Below are 21,009 nucleotides of genomic sequence, written 5' to 3'. Positions count from 1 at the left end.
TGTCTCAGTCCAGTCTCTTTCCCACCCCTGACACCTCACCCCACTCCCATTCTCCTCACTTAGACGATTGCAATCTTCATTCCTCAGGCTTCTTATCCCAGGTCCAGCCTCTTTGTCCTGCAAGTCCTAATGTCAATCCTCTGGAATCCCCATCCCAGTCTTCTTGCCTAGCCAGTCCTGTTCCTCCCGCTTCCCCCCCGCCATTGCATGGCTCATCATCCAAGCCATCCCTCCCCACATCCTGGCTTCCAGTCACCTCAGCCTATGTTTCATCCCCACAAGGATGTGGGGGGAGGAAGGGCAGGGTGCATACTCTGACCCAGCAGAAGTTAATACGGGCCTGGGTCTGTATTACCTTTTCTAGGTTGTTCACTTCCTGCCCTCCTGGGGTTCTTAAAAACCATCTAAATCTACTCAAAGATTCAGAGAGTTCTCTTTTTGCCATAAGAGATTACGCTTTCAAACAGGAAGACACTGTTCACTTTAACACTGCAACAATTTAAGAACCCCTGCAGGCTGTTCCTGTGCCTTAGTGGTCATTCCGGATCGCATGCAGCGCATGAATGAGATGTGATAACATTCCTAGTTTTTTTTGTGATCCTCAGATGTGGATCCAAGTACAGATTCGATGATGGCGCTCTCCCTCTGCAACCGCACATTTGTTCAAATAGCTCTCTTGCAAGACAAGAGTGGAAAAAGTGGGTCATGCACTTTGCCACAGTGAGCTGGCATCTGTAAATGCCTCTTAAAAGGATCAGGGAGAGGTGGAGGTCTTGCGGGCCCATCTAATGCTGTCAAGCAGCCTGTGACAGGGTGCAGGGGTGCTCTCAGCTCAGCCCCTTGTGTACTGGGTCCTAACTCTAGCTTCCCCTTTCCTCAGTACAGGGGATGAGATGTGACACAGGGTTCTGAACAGACATGATGCGGATGACTGGAAGAAGGTAGGCCCATTCGCCAGGCTCCAGTTCTTTGTTAGTTACTTCTGTTATCTTGTTTTGATTTGCATGTAAAACAGACACTCTCCTGCTGTACAGACCTGTTGTGGTTTGACCTCTGCTCAGACATCCCACTTCCACGGCCCTTTAATAGTAGTTTTTTACTTTGGAGATTCAGAAGACCTCATCACCTCAGCTGTTGACTGTTACTATTGGCTTGCAGAACTGGCATGAACGGTCAGGGCCCAGGAGTACTTCATCATCACATGCAATGTGTTGTTTTTAAATTGATCATTTTGTTTACATTGCCAGGTGCTGCTGGCTGAGGTAGGGGTGTATGTGAAACACATCAACCCCACATTACAATGATTAGAGATAGTGTCATTTCTTTTTATTTGCTTGCATTTCCTTACTAGCCTGGGTGGAAAACTGCCTGGACTGCAAAACCTCAGAGCAGGTCAAGGACAGGTTCTTCTCTCCTCCAGCATCCCGGAAGCATCCTTTTATGGAGCTTGGCTATTCATAATGCTGGTCCCCAGAGATTATATTTGACATTTTATGGGTGAATTTGGCTGATTTAAGAGATCACTTTAACACTTAAGCACAATAAAATAAGTTACTGATCAACAGAAGGGGAAAGCTCAATGATCTGATCATCTTCCTTGGATTATGCAGGCTTCCTGGAACCAAAGGTTCCAATCCTAGTCAGAGGCCACTCTAGTTATAGGCAAATGAGCTGGCTGCCTAGGTTGGCAGGTTTCTGGGCAACTGCCTCTGGTGGCAGATTTGGCCCAGAGACCCTTCCCTGACAAAGAGGTGGCTGGGCCAAACCTGAGAGGCACTGCAGCCCCATCCACCAGGCTGCAACACCATTCCCTCATATCTGCCTCAGCAGCCCCTCCATCATGACAGAAATGCAGCTGGGCCAAATCTGCAGCCCTAGGCCTAGGAGGAGGGGTGTGGCCCGCTAAAGTTTTGTCTAGAGTAGCAGATTGTTTTGAGTTGGCCTCTGGTCCTAGCAGGGTGGATTCAGGACTTTGTCATTCTGAGGTGGATAGATTGGGTGCCACAAAGTTCACCGTGTAAAGATCTTTCGGAAGAAATCTCTACTCACACTACTACCTTATTGCATAAGTAGGTCCATTCATTTCATTAGGACTACTCAACATGAGTCATAGATGTCCAGAATGAGGTGCAAGGATATTAACGATCCCATGACACAGTGCCCTTAGCCAGAATTCCTCCCGCCCCTTTCCCACGTACATTGGTGTGTGAGCTGTGCACCAGTTGGCTGCATTTTAGTTATGCTGCTTGCGTAGAGTATGTGAAGTGCTTTGGGAGCAAAAAAAATATATATATATCTCACACCAACAAAACACAAACTACCGTTACTAATGGCTTGCAAAACTGGCATGTACTCTCACAGCCCAGGAATACTTCATCATCATGCACAATGTGTTGTTTTTAAATTGATCGTTTGTTTACATTGCCAGTGGTGGCAAAAAGCTAATTTTTTTTCTTTCCTAGGAATCTAATCTATCTTTTGAGTGTTTCTGAACTTCAGAAAGTATTTTCATCCCACATGTTAATTACAGTATAACAATCCTCTTAGCACTGGAACATTTTGTTAGAGCTTTAAATTGGGTTATGTAAATTATTTTTAATTCTGGCAGTAGGTTTTTTCTTCTGCCCAGAAGGACAGTTGTTGCAAGATGGTAACAATCAGTGAAGATAATCAACTGAAGGGATTGTTTGAAATGCGATTTTACCTCAGAGTTACACTACAAGTTTAGCAAGATATTAAGGCATTTTGAAAAACACCATTGTTCTCAACTGCTCTGGGATACCAAAACTTTCATTTTACTTTTATAAGAAAAAAAAAACTCTTGAGACAAACAGTGAATTTAAAAGATGTGACTCAATCCAACACCCATGGACGTCAACAAGACCTTGACTCAGGGGGACCATCCTTTGCTATCTGAAGGTTAGACCCTGAGAGCTATTGAGCATCTATGACTCCTATTGCCTGCTGTGGGAGCAGCAGGTTCTCCCCATTTCATTCTGTAATCCCAGTTATGTTTGTCTCAGGAAAAGCACTAAAGGGAAAGAGATACACAAGACAGTGTCATGAAAACACTAGTGCTGCCTTTAATATTATAATAAAGAGTTCAGTAACTCTCCAACTACAAACATCCTTTTAGACACAAGAAAAGCAATATTTTCACATCTAAACAAAAACATGGACTGAACTCTCTTTTAAGAAGCCAAAATTGATTCTTTTAAAGTCATAATTCCATGCCAATTTCACAGGGGAAATCTGCTTAAACAAACCAAACCAAAACCCTGTAGTACAACACGATCCTTAGAATTTAAAAGGCAGGTGTGCAAACAAGACTGCCTCCAAAATATTATCACTGATATTAAGTTCTGTGTCATAACTGCATTGGAGCCCAGCCCAAAGTCATTTGTTCTGTAATATGCAATACATAAGACACGTTTTAAAGAGGCATGCAAATAAGTTATATTTCAAAAAATCTTGCAGTTACGGGTTCACACAGCAGAGAACTCTGAGACTTCTCTATGCTTCATATTTTTCAAGTCTTCATGTGACTTTCAAAACTTTCTAGTAAGAACAAAGATTTTACATTTGTAGTTCTCTCCATATTTGGGCAATTTATCATCTTGAAATAATATCGGTGCTGCTTGGATTTGTCATCCCTACCTTTTCTCACAATGGAAAGTCTAACTAGTCATCCTCCTATTTTTGTCCATGCATCATTACAGAAAATACACTAGATACAATCTACCTAAAAAGATTACACCGTGCATTCGCTCTTCTTGGTGCCATGTGAAAACACACACCACTCCAAATCAAACCCAAAACAAAATAACCCCATACCTAGCTTATGTAAAAGTATTAAAGCATTCTGTATAACCAGGACCCCAGTCAGAATATTCCTGTTTAATTTTTAAGTTAAACACACACACACTTTGTTTCTGTGTTTTAATGTTAGACTAGTAGGGTAGTTAGAACCTAAATTCTAGTTCATCATACTAACCCCTTTAAACTAATGAACAATTCATTGGAGAGCGCGCACACACACACACACACACACTTACTTAACTTACCATTTTTTAAGCTGTCTAGTCTCTTCAGCATCATTGTATCTGGTGTCTTGTTTTAAGCAGAGGGAATAAATATAAAATGACACTGAAGACAATATCCCTAAGGATCTACCAACCAACAGAATAAAAAAAAAAAAAATCAACAGCCAGTGAAAACGTCGACCAGAAGATTTCTAGTCAGAAATAGAAGTGATCTGATGAGAAGGGGAAGGTTACGTTGCTGAGATATGAGTACTGTGTACAGCTGTTACTCTAGTAATAATTCATCATATAAATATGTAAATGAGATGAGGAGGAGGGTATGAGATTGCTGCTTAAATCACAAACAGTCACTCCCTGCCCTTAGGTAGAAAAATAGACCATCCCTACAGAAAGTGTTTCAGAAAATACAGAGTAAAAGTTATTGCAATTTATAAAGAATGAAGTCATTTAAATATTTCTTCAACAAAGAGTGGGCAAATTCATCCCTGGGGTAACTCTATAGACCTAAATGGAATTACACCAGGGATGAAAAGGATCTAGGTTTCTTTCGGTGCTAATAAATGAGGATAAAGAGAGACCAGACACAGCTGATCGATGTTACCAGGATACTAGTGTTGAAACATATATGCATTGACTTTGCACTTCCAAGTACATTCCCACAAGATTTATACAAAAAGATGGTTTAGTGAACTCTGGCTGCCCCTGTTAAATCCTGGTATTGCAACTATACCTTGCCAGGAATACTAAATAAATGTCTAATGAGACATCAGCACTTGCAATAGACGTATCCTTGCTTCCATACCTAGTTCATCATCCTTAGCTTGCTGAAGGTCAGAGTGGTTTGGTGGAGCTTCAGAAGGTCCACAAAATTAGGAGAGGCAGAAAGGAGAGAGTCTGTAGGGGAAAGCGTTGATAGAGTAGTGCTGAGGGGAGCTCCACAGATTAGTACAGCAACACCCAAGGACAGGAGGATCAGCATGAGACTAATGCTGAAGTACAGCTGACAAATTTGGGTGGCATCCCAGATGAAGCAAGGAAACCTGGCTATGTTTGGTTGCTTTCATGATTGCATAATTGCGTCCAGTGATTCTGTATAAATACCACCTATCACATGTTCATTTTCAACATAACTCCTCTATTTGTTAGGGGAGAGACTGTTACCAAGACAGCCCTGGCTGACCCACTTGTGCTTGGTTTTACAAACAGTTGTTTATTGCCTTTTATATTTAAACGTGAAAAGTAAGACACACACCTCAGAAGTAGCCACAAAATGCAGAATAGTTATGATAGGAAACAATTCCATTGAAAATATTCAGATCAACATACAGCTTGAGAAGCCAACAGTGTATACTAAGTACAAATCCTAAAAGCTAGTTAATATGCTAACGTTGCAACATCAGCTCCCACTGCATGAACACAAATTCCATATCAAGGGTATTCGCTCTCAAAACACATAGACAACTACCCCCTCCGTCTTGTTCATGAGAATTCTCAATTGATTTTATTTTTCGTGCCTCACATAGTGTGCATAAATTATAGCTGCTGTATCAGTTTGCATTATCAAAGGGCATCTCTCTTCAGAACCTCTCCTTTCCTACTGTTATACTCTCCCCCAGACAAGTGCCATTTCAATGGATCTTCATAATAAACAGCTGAAACAAGCAATTAAAATGTGTATGTTGAATGCCAGGCCTGAGTGCTGGGCACTATAAAAGCTGGGAGAGGCAGAGAATATTGAACCCAATCTCCCATGAGATGGGATGAAGGAAGTCTCCATGAGGATCCCTCACCACCAGTACCACATTAATCATTGTAAGGAGGGTGGGGTTTGTCCCCCTCATAACAGAAATGGTCACAGGGCCCACGCCCAAACCTAGGAGAACAGTCCTTGCTATCCAGCTTCCTACCCACAGCTGCAGAGGGTGTGTGCAATACAGAAGTGATAGATACAGGCCCAGAGTGTATCATCTTTTCTGTCAGACAAGCCCCACCCCAGCCCAACCTCATACTACCAGCCCAGCCTCTGGTGCACCTAATCCTCCAGCAGCATGGACAGTGGTCTGCATGGACAGATCTCTGCGGGATCCAGAAGCAAAGGCGAGGGGGGTAGAAGGAAAAAGGTCACGGAAACAGCAGAATCTCTTTCCACATACAGAACTAGGGGTCAGTGGCTGGTCCAGTTCGATTAGACAGCAGAGCAAGAGATTTGCTGCTTATGATACTATTAGGATCAAAAATGATTTAAGATAACAAGAATTAGGTGTAAGTTTGATTATAAATCTTCATCATCTACTATATGTTATATACATGCACATGCATTGTATTTCAGGGCCAAACCCTGTTTGCCTTATTGCAGCAAATAGCAAAACAGATTTCAAAGTATTTATTTACATAATTACTAGGGTAATCTGCAGAATATTTTCAAATTGCCTTACTGATCTCTTCCTGTACCCCACGAAAGTTAGGAAGCAAAAGTAGTGTTGGCTTCAGTTCTCTTCTGCCCGTTCTGCCTCCTGTCTTTTTAAAAGGCTATTAAGACATTAATAAGCATTGGCAAAGAGAAGCGAAGCCTAACAAAAAAAGTGGTGTGTAAGGGTTAAATAGCCTCTGCAATCACTGAATGGGTAGTTAAAAGGTGAATGCGTGACAAGAGATAAAGAACATTTGCAGGTACAGATTGAGTCAGGTGACAGTTATTATAACCCCAGTAAAGTGCCAGCCTTGCAAAAGCTTTTATATCATCGTTTGCAAGGGCAAGCATTGTTTCAAACTGGGCTAAGTGGCATGATGGATTAGTGTACTAGCTTGGATCATTTCTGGAGGCCTGGGCTCAGATTTTGTTTAGGCTACAAATGCAAAAGAAGTTGCTAATTTAGTCCAAATTTGAAGTCTCTGCTCAGGAGAGGCCTAGGACTAGATAATATCGCCTTTAAGGTCAAAGTGGTTTGGATATTGCTTTATAATTCCTTCCTGCATGATGCCTTTTTCTTGCCAATGCGGTTACTCTCACTGCAGTGAAAAGCAAATGCATTCAAAGAAGTGATCAGCACAGGTATTTGAGAGATGGGACAGAATTCAGGGGAATGTTCTCTAGTGGTGAGACCCAGGAATTGAACACAGGTATTCTGGTTCTATTCCTGGCTGCACTGACTTCCTGTGTGGCCACTTAACCTGTCTGCACCATGAGTACCTCCTCTGTGAAACCAGGCTAGTGCCCACTTGTGTGAAGTGCTGAGGCTCTGAATGGTGATGCTTGCCAATATAAAGAGGGGAAAGTACTACATCTTTAATTTCAGCATTCCCCCGTTTGCCAGTGCGAGTAGTGGCTGAATGGCTACACTGCACAGCATCAGTCCAGAAGAAGGAAGTGTGGAGGAGACAATGCCATACATTCATTTTCAACACCCCAAAACAATGCTTTTTTGGAATGATTACTGGGCAATTTAGTAACCCAGCATTAACTCAATTTAGTAACCCAGCTCTGGAATGAACAGCACTGCAGTTGCTGCAACATCCACCCTAACTCTGCAGAGGGATTAAGATTACATTTGAACTCTTTGTACAGAGTCCCACTTACAGCTGGCCCACAAAAACCCTTGACAAGTCTGAATCCTAAATTAACCAGTGGCACTAGGATTTAAACTCATGACAGTCAGATGCAGATTACTGGGCACCTTGCCCAGCTCCAGACAGAGCCAGATGAGATCTGTACACAGTGACTTTTCCCACACAAGCAGGTCCTGTTTGCTTGGCCATTTTAGATGAAATAGATGAAAACGAGCAGTCACTTCAGCTGAAGGTCATGCAAGTGGAGTTACTCCACTTTGGGCCCAGTTAACCTTTGAACATTATGAGTGACAGGGGCTGTTTGGCTAGTTAACGAATACTCAGAAGCACAGGGCCTTTTTGCTTGGGTCTCAGTGTGCACAGCTTAGGTTTTGAGTTACACAACATTGCAAGCCTTACTACCGCTTATCAGTCAGAAAAGACTAGTCGTTATTTATAGCACCAACTATATAAAGCGATAAAGCCTATGAGTTGTCTAACATATCATTTATCTAGAGGTATAAAAAGGGGCAGTTATTAAAACAGAACAGGCGGTTTTATCTCATATTTCTATTCAAAACCTAATTTAACATCCTCAGAGCCATCGTACTGTTCAGATGATTGAAAGGCTGCTCAAGATACTGGGGAGAAGGCTGGCATGGCGGGAAGGGGAGCGAATGCAACAACAACCACTAACATTATTTTTAAAAAAATTTAGGCCAGATTTTAGGAACTCTCAAATGGTTCTTTACCATAATGAGGATCCGAGCATTCAATCTATTTGTGCTTAGTATTTCTCAGGATTCATTCCATGACAATATAGGGCCAGTGCCTTCTCTGCTTGATTTCAGTGGCAGGCTTTTTTGGGCAGGATTCTCCCTCTCTCACACATTCCTCCTCCCGCTACCAGTTATAAAAGTTCTGTGCTTCGAAGAGCCTGTGATATAGTTCTTAGTTTAAAGCCCACTCTTGTCCTCTATATTTAGACAAAAATCCCACCGGCTTCCAAGAATTTTCCCTGAGCAAGGATTTCAAGATTATCTCCTTAAATTAGTGAATAGTTTGTATTAAATACAATATCAACAGCATGTGCAAGACAGAGTGCCCTATGGCAGATAATTATCTGCTGAAACATTAGCCTTTGTCCAGATTCCATATTTTGTTGCTTGTGATCCGTGAGTGATCTTTTTATGGACTTGTTCATTTTCATTGCACACTCTTGAAGTTTGGTATTAAGTTACTGTGACAGACACCCTTTGGCAAAAGGTCCCCTGTTCCTTGCAAACAACTTGTCTTAGATTTGACAAACTCGCTACACCAAACATAAGGGGTAACATGGGCAGTATCTACACAGCTCGTAACTTATCAAGACTCATAACCATTGCAAAATGTATGCATGGGTAATATTTAAGGAATAATGTAACTATATTTAAAGTCTGTTTTATGGTCTTAGAGTAAAGGTTAACCACCAAGGCCCATTCAAGGAGGAGGGAATTGTCCCCTCCCTGGTTAGCATAGCCTGAGGTTCAGTTGTCTAGCTTTGCTCTATCAAAGGAAGACTATCAATAAAAGATCATCCGACTTCTTCAAACAATCAAACCTACTACAGATAGGGGATCGCCCTGGCATGAATAAAGACAAAAGATTGTTTCAGTACTACAGAGGGTGAGGGAAGCCCCTTTCACTGGGGAGACATCTTGAGGAGGAAAGATGTTCTCATGAAAAACAAAAAATTGGCTTCTGGTTCCTGTGAAGCCAACCAGCTCTGCAACAGACTGAACTTTGGGGGGAAGCTTATTTCGCTAGGAAAGGTAACATTAGTAAATATATGCCCTAATTCACATTTCATGATTTTGTTTTGTATTGTAACCATTTGTTTCCATCACACTGGTTCTAGTTGAATCTCTGTTCTTTCCTAAATAACCCTTCTCTTGTTTGATTACCTTTGCTGTGTGTTATACAGGAGCAGGGGTGTAGGGGAAAATTAGTAAACTGGGGCACACTGCTCCTTTGGGGCAAAGGATCTGGGATTACTGTGAGTAGCCAGTGTCAGGGGCTGGTTCTCATAGGAGAACAGTTCAATGGGACTCTTGTTTACCAGCAAGGCACAGACAGGCTGGCATAGCCCAGAGAGGAGTTCTTGAAGGGCTGGTGGTGTTACAGAGCCAGTACCGTGGGCAAAGCTACCTCTTGCTAGAGGCAGGGATTACAAGTGACTAACAGCCCTGGGTACCTCAAGAACCATCAGTCATTCAGCAGCTCTATATAATGGACCAAATAGGAAAGTGACCTCTCTCTTCATTGTGAGTGCACTAAGAGAAAAAGAGGGGACAAGAGAAATGGGGCACTATTGATACCATCTCTCCTTCCTTCCAGGATGCTTTCGTCCCCTCTCCCCACCTCATTATCTCAGTTTTGGCCATGTTAGTCACTTACACTCATTTCATGTCTTGTAACAGGTTCAGCAAGAGAAGGAGGAGAAATTAGGGAGTGAGACACCCCCTGCAGTAGGTACACAGTGTTTTTTTTTTTTGTTACTAACAAAACAATACAACCGTGGAGGTAACAACATTTGCCACCATCACATTATTCACTCTGCTTGTGTGTTCAAATCCCCCCTCCTCCCAAAAAAACCCACAACCCGTCTGATCTATTTAGACTGTACACCACATATGGTCCCTCAGACGTTTTAATCTAGCCTCAAGCTCTCACCGGGGAGTGGGATCTGGGCAGGGCCAGCTCCAGGTTTTCTGCCACCCCAGGAGGCAAAAAAATAAAATAAAAAATAAAAAATAAAAGGAACATCAGCCAATGGGAGCTGCAGGGGCGGTACCTGCGGACAGGGCAGTATGCGGAGCCACCTGGCCGCGCCTCTGCGTAGGAGCCAGAGGGAGGACATGCCGCTGCTTCCAGGAGCTGCTTGAGTTAAGTACTGACCCGAGCCTGCACCTGCACCTCTAACCCCCTCCTGCACCCCAACCCCCGATCCCCCTTCTGCCCTCTGAGCCTCTTGATCCTGCAACCCCAATCCCTCATCCCCAGCCCCACCCCAGAGCCTGCACCCCCAACCAGAGCCCTTACTCCCCCCTCACTCCAATCCCCCTGCCCCAGCCCAGAGCCCCCTCCCACACCCTGAACTCCTCATTCTGGCCCCATCCCATAGCCTTCACCCCCTCCCATACCCCCAACCCCCAATTTTGTGAGCATTCATGGCCCACCATACAATTTCCATACTCAGGTTTGGTCCTCGGGCCAAAAAGTTTGCCCACCCCTGCCTTAGACACTACCCTATTAAATATAATTAATACCAAAACTCTATCAATGGGGGTTTGGTTTGCAGGGTCAGGGACTAGAGACTTCAGCTTCACCACAATGGACTTCTCAATCCCAAACTTCGGTTGGACTGGCGTGTAACAAGCCAGGGTAGCTTCCACCATGACTGGAGCTCTCATCCTGCCTCTGCAGTTGTGGTTAAAGGGTGAAGTGCACTCTGAGACCCCTTTTAGTCCCTCTCAAGTCCACCAGGTCTGGCTTCCTGAACCTCATTCTGTGCAGAACCACTTGGTCCTGTGAGATGGCTCTCTGCAGTGGTGGCTCCAGGCACCAGCACTCCAAGCTCATGCCTGGGGCGGCAAGCCGCCGGGGGCACCCTGCCAGTCCCTGCTAGGACAGCAGTCAGGCAGCCTTCGGCAGCTTGCCTGCGGGATGTCTGCCAGTCCTGTGGATTCTGCGGCAATTCGGCGGCAGGTATGTGAAGCCACGGGACAGGGGACCTCCCGCAGGCATGTCACCGAAGGCAGCCTGCCTGCCGTGCTTGGGGCGGCAAAAAAGCTAGAGCTGCCTCTGGGTGTCTGGGCTGCAGCACTTATTTACAACAGTGTTAACTCAACAGGCCCAACTGGTTTTGGCACCTGTAAGCTCTTTTCCTGCAGGAGCCTGTGACAGCAGTTGATTAAAGTGACTCAAAAAATGGCTTATTCAAAACAAAGCATAATTTATTCATTCACCTCAACAGTATATAGCATGCAGAGACAAGGCTTAAAACCATAAATCCTACAAGCAAACCAATAGAGGCCTATAAGGATATTACTTAATCCTTAACCTTTCCTTGCAAGCTTTGGTAAGTTCCACTGAGCCCAGGAACCTTCCATTTTTGGACTAGGCAAAGCAGACTGCTTTGCTGCATTCTCAGCGTCTGTCAGAGACATCTCCAGCGGCTGCTGACAATCCACCTTTCAGACCCTTCCTTTCTAGGTCCAGGTCTTTTAATAATTTAGTATTCCTTTTGTTCCTAGGCTCATGCCTGGCAAGAATGAGCCTACTAAGCTGGCTGTAGCAATAGTCTTGAACCCCTAATGTCATGAGTATGGGCACACTATGCTGTTGGTGCTATCCCAACAGTTCAGTTCTCTAGAGAATGCAACATTTAAGAGGTTACACATTAAAACCATTATGATGTTTTCTTTCAAACCTCTGGAACAGTGAATATTTACATGGTAATAATCCCAGAGAGTTCCTGCTGCAGTTGACTGTAACGAGACATTCCTTACTGACCCATATCATGATGGCTGATCACTAAATATTAAACTTGCCTGCAGTATAGCTGATACAGTGCACAGCGGATAAGGTGGCAAACACCACACATACTGAATTGACAGGCATTTCCTTTTCTCTAATTGTTAATGTTTCCTTCAATGTATAGTCTCCTGCTTTTCTTGTAATAAGGAAGAATGTAATTAGGAGGTCTCTTGTTGGCTGTCTTGGCACAAGATCATTCAACATTTTGAATGCTTTTATTTAACTTCCTTGTAAATCAAGTCATCTCATTTGTAGCAGTTCACTGTGTCTAGTCATTTTTGCTCTCTTCCTTTTCTAAAGTCTTTAAAAACAAAATAAATGTGGAGTGTTTAATATGGAATATAACATTGGAGGCAAAGAAACACTAGAGAGGTGTCTGGGCTTCTGTTCTGGACCTCAAACGCTCCAGCATTTGGACTGATGTCAGAGGTTTTGATTCAATCCTATGTCTAGGACATGTTCTAAAAATGGATATGATAATATTGTCTGCATATGTTCTTCATTCCTCTTTTTAATACATCGTAACATTTCCTTTTGACATGTTTCTTTGCATTGAGATGTCATCTTAATGGACTGTCCATAGTGATCCTTATAACTTCTCCCTTCCCTAACCTTAAGATTTTACAGCCAGTTCAGAACTCATCGTTGTGCAGAAGTAGTTTATATTCTGCTTTCCAGTGTTCATTACAGTATCTTCAATTTTTCTACAATGAACATGGTCTACCATTTTGTTACCCAGTTACCTAACTTTGTTGGGTCCTTCTGGAGTGCCTCAGAAGCATAACCAATGAACACAAAGGGAAAAAACAAAAACCACACAAATCTCTACATAGACTGCATTGTATTCCAGAATCAGGCAGCTTAAAATGCCATAAGATGCTTTATAGAAAATAAACGAGAAGCCAGTTTTTGTAGAAGTAGATTAAAATAGCGGGCAGCTTTTGAAGACATTATGTCTGACTGTTTCCAGTGACTAGCTGAATATAGTTACGAAGCGCTGTAATAATCCATTTTTCATACTGTGTCTGCTGAGGTGAAATTGGTGTGGATGTATGGGTCCAGTACACTGCACTCCTTAGATCATCTTGTCAAGTTCAAATGGGAGCTGTCTAAAGTCTATTCATATATCAAAGCTTTATAGGATGTTAGTCAATAAATACCAAGTTGTCATGCTGAGATAGGGAAGGAAATTTAATAAAGGCATCGGTTGTGAATCAAAACAAGTGTGTTTTATTCACTATCTTCCTTCTATACATAAAATAGAGTTTAGTTATCCCTCTGCCAAGTCTTCTCCAGATTATCCAGTTAGTTAGTTATGGCCTTGCCCTCATGATGCTGGTAGAATACCGCATGCTCCCCATCAGTTTCTATTGTCTCCCTTCCCCATTCATTTAGTTTTATGTTTGCTACAAGCCGTTCTATGTGGTACCACATTTCCTGTTTTATTACCCTTGCTTCTGCCACAAATAGTGGCCATAATGGGCCTGAAGTCCTGCCTTGCTGATGTAGGACAAACTCCCATTGTCTACAAAGATGAATGGGACGTGTCCCCTGGTTACTTCTCTTAGGACAAAGGCATACTTAATAAAGCCACAAGTTACCTATAGACTAGATACTTTCCCAGATCCTTACAGATCTACCTGTTCTGAGATGATTCCTGACATCTGGGTGAGTTCCATAGAGTGCTTGTTTGAAAAGCCTAACCTCTAAACATTCTGTTCTTGCAGGACAGGTGCAATAGCAAGTAACCAAAACCACACCTTATTGGGCTCCCACTTGCTAAGTGGGTCTTCAGGGCATAGTGGGAACGTAGAGCTAGTGCTTCAAGCCCCAGCTGGTAATGCTCACCTGGCTGGTCATTACTAGTCAAGTGTCAACAATATTTGCAACTATATGGAAGAAGACTAGGTCCCTGCACCCATGAACTTAAAAACAGAGTCTGATCTAGACATTTCAGCTAAGACATCAGCAAGTCCTGGCTCCTGCACACAGCCAAAATATATTGGAGCAGGATCAAACATTTGGATTTTAATATAGATGTCCCCAAGTTCAGGGGTGTTAAGATTCAGTCTTTGTTTCAGGCTCTTATAAATACAGGGACCAAGAAGAAACAAAAATTTAGACCCAGATCCAGATCCTGAAGCCACCTTTGCCCTGACCCAAAGAGGAAGAGAAAGGTTCTGCAGTTTTTGTTTGACTTAGTTTTTCTTTATTTACAGAGTTCAGCCTAGACATTCCAAAGAGCCCAGGAGTGGTTGCCTGGGGGTAAAGGTGGGTTACACTAGCTTTAGGCCCAGAATTTGACAGTGGTGCAACACACACAAATACCACACTAGGACTGGGCCTGTACATTCAGCATACATTACCATGAAGGACTAACATGTTATACATTAAGAACATACAAGCGTCCAGCATCAAGCCCGCATCATGCCCATATTGCCCTTTCTACATACACCTCACAGAGACAAGCCCAAAGACACAGATGAGAATTCAAACACCTCCAAAGTGAAGGTGTATTTAGATCCAGGGTTTCGTTCTAACATATTGGAGATGGGGCTCAAGTCAAAGCTCAGGTGATGACTCCTCAAATGTCAGGGGATGTTTTGATCTAGGGTTTCAGCTTGGGTCCATTCCCCTTTTTTAAGATAGAAGATAGTTCTCATAGTGTGGCCACTTCCTCTTCTCAACCACCAACCCCGATCCTCATCCCCAGATAGGCTCCCCTTCACAATTACCAATAGACTCCCAGAGCTCTCTTTCCTTTGCTCCTAAAATCCCTTCCTCCCTTTCCATGACTTCCTACCCAACCAGCTCTCCTGGCCTCCAACAGGTGATCCAGACCCCCTCGCCTTTGAGCAGCCCTGCAAGGTAAGCATTAGTACCCTGGCTTTTCCAGTTACTCCTCCCTCCCCACATCCCCTCTACCTTTGCTGATCTTTGCAAGGCCTAGTAGGTCAGGTAGAATATTTCTTAGCCTCCTAAACCAGCATCACAGTGGTGCACTCAGAAGCTTTTCCAGTCAGCCACACCCCACCCTGCCCTGCAGGTTTTCACTTTCACATCAAATTAGGTTAATTGAGAGCAAGCATCCTACATTCCTTTATTGTGAGTGCACAACCTTTGGTCAAACAAACCAACCCAAATTTCTAATAGAAACCCTGCCCAGCTAAAATAATCTTGCTGAAAGAAAACTTTAAAGAGGAAAGTATATGGCAAGCAGGGAAACTTGCTGCCTAAAAAGCAGCCCACTCACACTTCTATTAATACTGTTGTCAAAATCCTGGCTATCAAAAGGCAAATGTGCTAAAGCTGAATGAAATTGCAGTTTCAGCTTCCAGGGGCTTGTGTGAACTTCTCGCTGTTTTGTTTCTCATGGTTTGTGCCCTTTGAGCTATGTTTTTAATTCAAATTAAAACCAAAGCTCAAAGCAAACCTCAGCTGAGCCACTTGAGTTGTGTGGTCTCCGGCCAAAACAAATGTCTCAATCCAGGTTTGCAGAGGTGGCACAAATTTTGGCCTGGTCAAGGAACCAGGAAGGAACTGGTTACAAAAATAACTTCTCCCAGTTCTAGAATTCTCCAGATTAGGATGCTCCTGGAATGGCGGATGAATGGAAGTGCAGGCAAACTGAGCACAGTCGGTCACCTTGGGCCTGGTTTTCAGAGAAGCTGTACACCCACAGCGCTTATTGATGTGCGTGTGACATGTGATGCTCGACATCAGCCTCTAAGGGTTCGGTTCTGTTCTCAGCTGAGAAAGAGCCTGCTGCGTTAATGGGAGTCAGCTGAATAAATCCTTGTACATCAAGATGAGACTATGCCTCATAATGGCTGCATCTTAAGGTCGTGAGAGGGAGTGTTTCTATGCTTACCACACAACAGGAACAGGGGGAGGGCTTGCATCCTTTCTGAGTGCCTGCATCTTGTTTGTTTCTGCAGTGCTTGCCCGGTGCCCTGTGCCTTCCCTACCCCGGCTCTCTGTGCTAAATTGCCACATCGTTGCCTTTTCCCAGAACTGTAGTCTAGTTTTTCCCTTCCAGAAACGTTGTATTCTGAGTGAGGAATCTATTTCACCGATTCTCTTTAGCAGCCTGTCCTCCTCCTCTCTTACAAGGTATCGTGATATTAGAAATCTAGGACACAAAAGCAATTTGTTTCTCTGTGTTATGACTTTTGAGCTTTCCTCAATAGCGCTCCTAAATCATAAATTGCTACTTTGGATCTCTTCGCTTTCAAAAGTCAGCTCCATTCTGTGTCCACTCTGACACTGACACTCCTGCTATTTCTCTTCCCCTCTGCTATTCTCATCAGTTACTGTGAAAATGCACAAACCTTAACATGAACAAGAAGTTCATGTTAAAGCTTTATCCAGGCTCCAGTGATGTCATATCAATCCAAATCTAGAGTGTTTTCTTTTCCATTTTGGCTCCCACTGCTGTTCACCTGAGTGAGAGACCTTTTGTCACCTCTGTTTCTTTCAACCACTTCGGTGGCATCATTACATTTTGATGCGGTTTCTTTTTTCTACCAACTTTCCCACTGATTTAAAAAAAGAATCCAGCTGTTCCAGACGATGGCAGCCCCACCTCTCTAGGGACACCCGTCACCCCAGTGCTAGGATACACTACACTTGCCACTACACTTGACTCATCTCCACTATTGTGCTGCTGTTCTGCTAATGCTCTTCACTGATGTCAGAGCTATAGCAATATTAAGCATGTGCTTAAGTACTTTGCTAAATTAAGTATATGAGTAATCCTATTCTTAAGTCAGGCATGTGCTTAAACGCTTTGCTGAATCAAGACCAAAATGAAAAGTTCCTAGAATCTCCTTTGAATCAGTTGATTTTCCGTTTCAGCTATGATATTCCCTTAACTTGCATGGTTGGGAGGACTGATTCTCTTTGTTCACTTTTCCGATACCAATATTTCTATAAGGAAGAATGAATATATTAACTTCTCCTGGTCAAAAAATAGATCTCATTTTTCAGGACATATACATTTTTTGTTTCCAGCTCCCACTATCTCTCTGCTTCAATTGCTTTCCAGGCAAAAAGCAAAACTGCACAGGGTTCCCAAATACTCAAACTAGTGGGGTAAAATGTTCAAAATAACCTAAGTGACTTAGGAGCATAAATTCTGTTTTCAAAAGCGACATTGAAAGTCAATGGGACTGAGGTTCCTAAATGTGTAAGGCCTAGTCCACACTGGAATATTTCTGCCAGGATTGCTGTATATATACAGTTGTACTGGCAAACCCTCCTAGTGTAGACACAGCTTATCCCAACAAAAGAGGGCTTTTCTTGGCATAGCTACAACTTTGGCAAGTGAAATAAGCTACACTCACACAAGCACTTTTATGCCAGTATAGAAGACTAGGGCTTTTACTGGTATACAAATATCATTAAAAAATTATCCCCCAACCAAACTGCTATACTGGCAAACATTTCTAGAGAAGACCCTGCCATACATTAAATCTACACTATGAGCTAGAGGTAGGATTCCCCTGCTCCTGTCCACATGCTTGCGCTAGCTATAAATAGCAGCGTAGCTATGGTAGAGCAGGCAGTGGAGGCACAACTGAACCGTGCTGAATAAATACCCACCGGTTTCAGGCAGGGTTGTGTGTGGCCTGGCTCAGCCATGCCTCTGCTACTTCTACCAGTGCTACTGTGGCTACACTGTTATTTATACTTGCACTAGCTCAATGAGGGATAGCATAACTGTGGGTGCATAAGCCTGGGCATCACACCCCTAGCTCATCTTATAGACATAGCCAAAGTCACTTCTGAAAATGGGTTGTAGGCTCCTTAGTCACTTAAGCTGTTGAAAGTTTTACCCAATATCCTTTTCAGATCTAGGAGCAAGAGCCAGCTGCTGCAGGGAAGCCAGCAATCAAAACAGGTGTTTTTCTTTAACAATATGGAAAAACAATAAAGTTTTGCAGACAGCTTTTCACATAAACACATGGGGTCACACATGGGGTCACACTCATCTGGAAAGGGTAGGAACAAACACTGATTCACACAGCCAGGAAGTTACTGCTTATGGGGAGCAGGAAGTGCCAATAATGAGAATTGCAGTTCCATGGAGCTCACAAGTTTAGGCAATTGACTGTTCAAAGCCCAGATCTGAACGGAATATGTTTGTAGCAGGTGGTATTATTTTAACCTTACAGTTTCCAGATAACTCCAACAATGTACCTTATTAAGCCTACAACTTTAAAACCACACCATGTGGTTCTTTTTTGAAAAATTTTTTTTATTATCAAGACCTACACTTGACATATGTTCAATGGTGTATTTATAAATCACAGGTATAATAATGTTACCCTTGTTGACCTGAGCAGTTAGCCAATATTCAGGGTCTTGTGGTTGTTTTCGTTTGGAGAAACTGATGATGGAGTCAGATATTTCTTTGCTGTACTCTTGTTTATTTAGAATGTACACAAAGTCCTGTTTAACAGCAGGAATCAAACAACTGCAGACGGTTTCTACGCTCACAGTTCCAAGCTTCTTTCCAGGCAGCACTCTACCCAAAAGCTCTCTCTCCTAGCTTTTTCCCCAGGGTCACACTAGAATTGCTTCTTCTCTGGAGCTTCCATGATCCCTTTTCTGGGTGCCTCTGCAGTGCCTCTGCTGCCTCTCTCTCTCTCACAAATACAAATGCATCAACCATTACCCAGCCCCTGCTGTCTGCATCCAGCCCCCAGTGAAACACCTCTACCCCATAGCTCAGCTCCTGACTGGCCTTACATGTTGCTGGAGGCTTTTCTGTTTTCAGCTATCAATTCCACAAAAGAGCTTAATGGCTTCTTACATTGGTCCTGAATGAAGGACTATTGCCCACCAGTTCCCGTGAGGTTTCATCCAACTCCAAGTGTAGGATCACAGACCATTTAGATGTTTTTTTTCAATATCTGAGAAATTATCTAAGAAACATCAAAAGCTGCCTCTAGATCTATATTAGTCTAAATGTCATTACTAGTCACACAGAAGTGTTGTAGGTCTGTCTTTGTGTGTTTAACATCTTACATCCCCGTTGTTAAAATGTCTTTTATTGCATTCCCCATTAAGACAGATAAGCAGAGCACTAAATTCTTACAACAGAGGCTATCAGTATATGATGCCTCCAAAATAGAACCACACAGGAAAAAGCATTCCCAGTGCACTGGATTCCTCCCTCTTCCCCAGGAAGTGATCTTTAAATGTATCAGATGCTCTAGGAGGAGTCAATGTAGTGGCAGTAGCACAGCACTGGGGTGACAGGTGTCCCTAAAGAGGTGGGGCTGCTGTGTTCTGGATCTTTTTTAAAGTCAGTCTGTTCATTACCAACTACAGGAAAAGCAGCAAAGAATCCTGTGGCACCTTATAGACTAACAGACGTTTTGGAGCATGAGCTTTCGTGGGTGAATACCCACTTCATCAGATGCATGTAGTGGAAATTTCCAGGGGGAGGTATATACATGCAGGCAAGCTAAAGATAATGAGGTAGTTCAATCAGAGAGGATGAGGCCCTGTTCTAGCAGTTGAGGTGTGAAAACCAAGGGAGGAGAAACTGGTTTTGTAATTGGCAAGCCATTCACAGTCTTTGTTTAATCCTGAGCCAATGATGTCAAATTTGCAGATGAACTGAAGCTCAGCAGTTTCTCTTTGAAGTCTGGTCCTGAAGTTTTTTTGCTGCAGGATGGCCACCTTAAGGTCTGCTATAGTGTGGCCAGGGAAGTTGAAGTGTTCTCCTACAGGTTTTTCTATATTGCCATTCCTAATATCTGATTTGTGTCCGTTTATCCTTTTCCGTAGCGACTGTCCACTTTGGCCGATGTACATAGCAGAGGGGCATTGCTGGCATATGATGGCGTATATTACATTGGTGGACGTGCAGGTGAATGAACCGGTGATGGTGTGGCTGATCTGGTTCTCTTTCTGCCCTGCCACCCCCACCAACATGATACAGTTCTGCGGCGATCTGGAAGCCTACTTTCGCTGTCTCCGACTCAAAGAATACTTTCAGGACAACACTGAATAGCGCACTGATACACAGGTACCCTCCCACCAACAGCATAGGATGAAGAACTCCACATGGACTCCTCCTGAAGGTCGAAATGACAGTCTGGACCTCTACATTGAATGCTTCTGCCAACGTGCACAGGCAGAAATTGTTGAAAAACAACATCGCTTGCCTCATAACCTAAGTCGTGCAGAACGCAATGCCATCCACAGCCTCAGAAACCGCCCAGACATTATCATCAAAGAGGCTGATAAAGGAGGTGCTGTTGTCATCATGAACAGGTCTGACTACCAAAAGGAGGCTGCCAGACAACTCTCCAACACCAAATTCTACAGGCCACTTCCCTCAGATCCCAATGAGGAATACACTAAGAAACTGCAACATCTACTCAGGACACTCCCTACACTAACACCAGAACAAATCAACATACCCTTAGAGCCCCGACCCGGGTTATTCTATCTACTACCCAAGATCCACAAACCCGGAAATCCTGGACGCCCCATCATCTCAGGCATTGGCACTCTCACTGGACTGTCTGGATATGTGGACTCTCTACTCAGACCCTATGCCACCAGCACTTCCAGCTATCTCCATGACACCACTGATTTCCTGAGGAAACTACAATGCATTGGTGACCTTCCAGAAAACACCATCCTAGCCACCATGGATGTAGAGGCCCTCTACACGAACATCCCACACACAGATGGAATACAAGCTGTCAGGAACAGTATCTCTGATGATGCCACAGCACAACTGGCTGCTGAGCTCTGTGCCTTTATCCTCATACACAACTATTTCAAATTTGATGACAATATATATCTTCAGATCAGTAGT

At 43.4% G+C, this 21,009-nt stretch overlaps 1 protein-coding gene across 2 annotated transcripts in view; it reads right to left on the bottom strand.

The window, feature by feature from the left end:
• Positions 1–4,980, bottom strand: part of MAPK6 (mitogen-activated protein kinase 6) — a 51,699-nt gene extending 46,719 nt beyond the window's left edge. The window contains exon 1 of one of the 2 annotated variants that reach the window (XM_030577685.1): positions 4,846–4,980. The gene's annotated coding sequence lies outside the window, so the exon portion shown is untranslated. Of the gene's footprint in view, positions 1–4,064; positions 4,241–4,845 lie in introns of those variants that run through there. The other variant, XM_030577684.1, reaches the window with a different exon arrangement.
• Positions 4,981–21,009: the final 16,029 nt, after the last annotated feature.

This window comes from Gopherus evgoodei, chromosome 10, assembly GCF_007399415.2.
Source record: "Gopherus evgoodei ecotype Sinaloan lineage chromosome 10, rGopEvg1_v1.p, whole genome shotgun sequence".
Taxonomy (NCBI): Eukaryota; Metazoa; Chordata; order Testudines; family Testudinidae; genus Gopherus; species Gopherus evgoodei.
Note: the sequence above shows the minus strand (reverse complement) of the source record. Positions and strands in the feature narration are given on the sequence as shown.